Here is a 5779-nt window from a genome sequence, read left to right as displayed (position 1 = left end):
GCAGTTGTTTTCCACGCGGAGGGGAGTACGACTGTACGAGGGTTTGCTGGTTCGTCTGCCGTCGCTGGAGAATAACAGCAGGTGTGGGTGAGTAGAGGGATGGCTAGGCCAGCGATTGGAGTACGGTGGGGCGGTGAGGCCTGTGCGGCAGCACGGCCAGCTACAGGGAGGAGGGAGCAGGCAGTGCCACCGGTGCTTGTTTGAGCGGCTCGAGCAGGAAGAGCAGAGACTGAAGAAGCACGACGGCCGTTGGATGGACATCCAACAATCACTGCTTGTGCGTCAATCTTCTTTTTAGGAAAGCCTCAAATCTGTGGAAAATAGCATACAACCCATCTGCCATTATTTCTAATAATTTATAGCCCATTTGCTAATTCTTAAGGTTTTATTTGGAGCCCATATTCTTTTTGTTAGCATTACAGCCCATATTGTGGCCACGGTTAAAAAATTATGTAGTTGACACTACAATACATGCTAATGTATTACAGTAGTTCACCAAAATAAGTTATGTATAAACGTTTAACCTACTTTGTTTGTTTTTGTCTCATTAGTAAATAATCTGGTACACTAATCTACAAGTTCAAACTTTCAGGAAGGTATGGAACAAATGATTGAACAGCCACAACCACCTGAAGGTGACGAGGCTACGACAGGCACAATGTCACCTCTTGCTGCAGTGCATCAGTATCTCTCCACTAACAGTGCAAAAAGCACCTTCCTGCGTAATTCTGGGTTGGTTGTCAAGGTAACCTCGTCCAAATCGCCTTCTGAACAAAATCTTCCTGCTAGACAGAGTGATATATCTGTGCTCCAGACACAAGTCCAATCCCTAATGGACGTTGTTTCGGAAACAAGAATAGTGGTTGAGAAATGTCATCAAGATATGAATGGTTTTGAAACCAGACTATCAGACATTTGCTTCGTTGTTCAAGAGCAATGGCGGAAAAAGGTGGAGATCGTGCTGCTCCATCAGATTCTACAGCCTGAAAGCACTCAGGTCAAATGATTTGTGCTTCTATACATGTGATGGTGCTTTTATCTGGAAGGACTGTAAACTTTATGCGAACATGCCTTTTGTTGTATGGTTGGAATTTATTTTGTTGTGATACAACATTTATGATGCTGCCATAGGCTGCAGTAATTACGACGCTATTTTTGTATAGTGTAGGTTTATCTTAGTAATGTATTCGGCCGAAAGCTTCGTAGGAGCCCAACATGCCAACATTCGTCGGGCCCATTCCAATTGGGCTAAAAATGATTACGGGCCGAAATTGGCATGTAGCCCACTAAAAATATCTGGGCCTAAATCAGCATAAGCTTTCATATCTTCCTGGTAAGCCTGTGCCCATAGTGGGCCTTTAACAGGCCTAAAAATAATTTGGGCCCTCAGTAAAATTAGTCCTTTTACAGGTGTAAATATCTCGAGCCCATAAAGAACATGGGCCTTTAATAGACCAAAAGTGAGATTGGGCCCTGATTGTGCCAAATAACCCACTGGACTTAGCAGGCCGAAATGGTGGCCCATTTACGATGCGGATCTTTGACAGGCCGAAATTCGGACGGGCCGTAAATGCACCGACCTAATACACGGGCCTTTAACGGGCCGGAACTTCGGTCGGGCTAGATTATCGCCATTTTTATATGGGCCGTTAATGGGCCCGATATGACGGTGGGCCGCATATGGCCCATGGTTTATGTCCGGCGTTAACAGGCCAGAAATGACAACAGGCCGATAGTGGCCCAAATCTATAGTGGGCCTCTAACAGGCCGAATGTCAGACATGGCCGAATATGACCCAAATCCTTTACGATCGTTTATGGGCCGAAAGTTTTGATGGCCTGTAAATGGTCCCAAATGAAGCCAGACCTTTAACATGCCGAAAATACACCGGGCCGTAATTCGGCCCAATTACTTAGCGGACAGTTAACGGGCCAGAAGTGACATGGGCCGCATTGATGACAAGTTTAGGGCAGGCCGTTGACGAGCCGATTTGACAGAGAATGTTGGGCCTTTAGCTGGGCCTGCCCATTATGGTCTGCAGAATCTTGTGGGCCTTTAGCTGGGCCGGCCCATTGTGGTCCGCAAAATCTTGTGGGCCTTTAGCTGGGCCGACCCATTATGGTCTGCAAATTCGTGTGGGCCTTTAGCTGGGCCGGCCCATTATGGTCCGCTAAATTTTGTGGGTCTTTAGCTGGACCGGCCCATTATGGCCCGCTAAATCTTATGGGCCTTCGGTTGGGCCGGCCCATTTAAATTTGTGGGCCACTTTTGGGCCGGTCCACGTGTCAACATATCATAGGTCATCTCGACCATTGGATGAGTGACACCTGTGCCAACGCGAAGCTGACGCATGGATCCGTCAGCCAATGAGAATTTTACACGTGGAAAATCGGCATTGGTCGTGGCTGTTAACGGGTTATCGGATCCAAAATCTGACCCGATAGCTTAACGGCATTCCGTTACGGTGGATGCCACGTGTCGGTCACCCTTGATGAAAGCACTTCTGTGACACACGATTTATCGTCATGGAAGTGGACACTTCCGTGATGATAATTTTGATAATGTCATGGAACACTTCTACGACAGCACAGGTATGACTATCTTGATTCTGTCATAAATTTGTCATGGATGTACATGCATGACAGAAAACGTGACCTACTGTGACAAACACGTATCATCACGGAAGTGTATTTTTTTGTAGTCATGGACCCCGCCACGGAGGCCGCACACTCATCGGTGTTGGAGCTGAACACTGATCCCACCTCCCATGCGGATGGTATCATTGGACCCTCGGACTTGTCTCCGGCTACATGATCCGAACCGCGTATGTCCGTGCCTATCGAATATGATTGGGCACCGGTCATGGAATTCACCTCCGCGGATATCTTTCAGCGCTCGCCCTTGGGTGATGTGCTAAATTCATTAAGATCTCTCTCCTTGTCAGGAGACTCTTGGCCGAACTATGTCCGGCTTGAGTAGGAAGCGGACGACGAAAAATTTGTTCCCCACCCACCACCCACTTAATAGCCACTTTCGATGACTTAACCGACGTGCTTGACTTCAACTCCGAAGACATCGACGGTATGGACAACGACGTAGGAGAAGAACATGAACCACCGCCTATAGGGCGCTGGACAACCACCTCATCATATGATATATATATATATGTATATATATATATATATATATATATATATATATATATATATATATATAGCTAAACACTATTCTGATCACAGGATCAGAATAATATTCTGATCACAACCTAAACTGCCCGGGTAACGCTCCTGAACTTCCCACTGCATGAACCCGACCTTCGTGCTATCTTCGCAACCGTGCTTTCTACCGCGAGTTTTTCTGATCATTCGTGTTGTTGGCGATGTAAGTGTAATGTTTGCACGGGTTTTAGAATCTAAATGCTTGTTTTTGATTAGGAATCTAGCTGTTTGGCGGATGTGCTCTTGGGTGTTGTTGAACAATGATCTATCGCAGTTGTTTTGCATGTACTGGATGATCTAGTATCTATAACAAGATGAAAATTGTGTTTAGGTACGAGTTTACTTAATGACTTGTTGTTATTTTCGAACGAATTCGATTTGGTGTTCCGCCAGATATCTTCGTCTGCGGGTTTCGTTTCGGCCGGTTTTTTAGATTTGTAGGTTTTCTATTCAAATTCGGTGTGGATTTCGCGTGCATGAGTGAGACAGAATGCTATCCATGTGTTAATTTGATTATTCGAGCTCATACAAATCATAATCCGGCGATTCGATCTTCTTCCTCCCGTCGTGTTTTTTGTTCCGAGGGACAATATAACGGGGATCATTTTCTTATTTTATCTGGAGCATGTTGATGTTCGAAATGGCTGTTGAATCCTTCCCATTTTTGTTAATTCATTTTGGCTAGCTCGTTCATTCCTAATTTGCGGATCGCAATTTCTGCCTCCCGTCGTGGTTCGTTGTGTCGAGCGCACTGATTTTAGGGCTGATTTTTTTGGATGTTTTTTTTTCTGTAGTAGGAAGACGTTCAAAATGGCCGTTGACGTGTCGTAATTGACCCAAGAGATTAAATCTGGGAACCAAAATTAATCGGGGTTGTGGTTTCAATCAATTTTCCTTCTGTTTGTACAGGCTGGACTGCTAGAACTTCCGCACCTGAACTTCTGCATTCTAGGTATATGCTGGACTTCAGTTGATGTTTGTTGTTTTCGATAATCACTATCTTTCAGAAGATGCTGGACTTCTTTCTAATTAATGGTTGAACTTCTGTGTTTCCAGATTGCATTCAATATGTTGCAAGGCGAAGGTGCATGGTGCTATATATTTTCTTATTTTCGTTTTTTTAATAATTTTAGTTCCTGAGATGTTAGTTTTAAAGTTTGTCTCGTGGGCAATCATTTTGATTAGTCCAAGTATGCATGCACTTTTTTTCCAGATCCTCCAACGGTTGTTGTACAAGCTGGACTTCTGTACTATCCATACATGAACTTCTATTTTTCGTTCTTTGCAATGTAATGGGAAGCAAGCCCCTCCGTATTTCTTTCTGTTTTTATCTTATTTTTCGTACTTTTGCATTGCTTTCGGATTTTTTGATAGACCCATGAGCAAACCATGTAATTTTCCTACGGATATGCGTATATTTCTTATATTTTTCTAGTATGTTTTCGTACTTATAGTATTTGTTTGGTCTTCAGTTAGTAACTATCCCGAACTTCTGTATGCTAATTGTTTTTATAATGGTAATTTAGAGGTTTTGCCAAAGCCCCGAACTACTTCTTTTTGTTTCTTTATGGTTTATTTATTCTTATTGATTTACTTCTTTTATTATAGTACTTGTACTTCTGTTCTTTATTTTTTGAACTTCTTTTCTCTTGTTTTTTAGGGGCATATTTATGTATGTATGCTTCTTCCTTTAGTAGTTTATTTTTCCATATATTTTTTGGTTTTGAGGATATTAGCTTTGCTGTTTTTGTGATCTTATCTCATCATAATAGATGCATTCAAATGGTGCATTTATTTTATCTAGACATGTATTTACTATTTTAGCTCTTGGGGGGTAAAACTGTAAATTTGGTGTGGCTTCAAGTCCCACGACAGACATGCATTAACTGGCCATCTCCCTCGCCACCACCTGTCAGAAATTTCCTCTCCCTCTGTCGCTCGCTCTCTCTTCGCTCTTCGTCGCTCCGCTGCCTCCTTCAACTGCTACTCCCCATGATTTCTCCGCCCCTGCCCCGTGCGCTCGCAAGTGGAGTAACCGGCGCACTCCCCCGCTCCTATTTCTCCCCCCCGCCCCGCGCTCTCCCTCGCCCAGCCCACGCTCCTCTGCTCTGAAGCGAGGGCAGCAACTGCTTGCGCGTGGCGTTGTGGGGAGTGAAGAACCGCCGCGGAATCCTGCTTGGAGAGGTACAAACGCTGCGCCCCGCCCCCTCCCCCCTAATGCCTGTATTCACTTTCGCTAGATCTGTGGAGGCCTGCCCTGATTGCTCTGTTTGCTCTCGCGTCCGCCTTCCACCCCCCTTTTCTGATGGTTTGGTGGGACATTAGGTAGGGTTCTTGGTCGTGTGGTGGTTGGAATGCACCCCCCTCCCCCCCCGCGGCCAGATTTGTTTGTGATATGCTTGTGTGTGGTTTTTCTTTTTCCCCTTTGTTGATTTTAGGAGCCAGGTGCATGTCAGAGAGGTTGCGGTGTGGTTGTTGATGCTAGATCTGTTGTATCTAATGGCATTAGTGCTGTGGACTTGGAGGTCTATATTATGTTTGGGACATTGTAGTTAGTTTCT

This window comes from Triticum aestivum, chromosome 3B (assembly GCF_018294505.1).
Source record: "Triticum aestivum cultivar Chinese Spring chromosome 3B, IWGSC CS RefSeq v2.1, whole genome shotgun sequence".
In the NCBI taxonomy this organism is placed as follows: Eukaryota; Viridiplantae; Streptophyta; class Magnoliopsida; order Poales; family Poaceae; genus Triticum; species Triticum aestivum.
The sequence above is the reverse complement of the archived record's forward strand: the minus strand, read 5'-3'. Positions refer to the sequence as shown.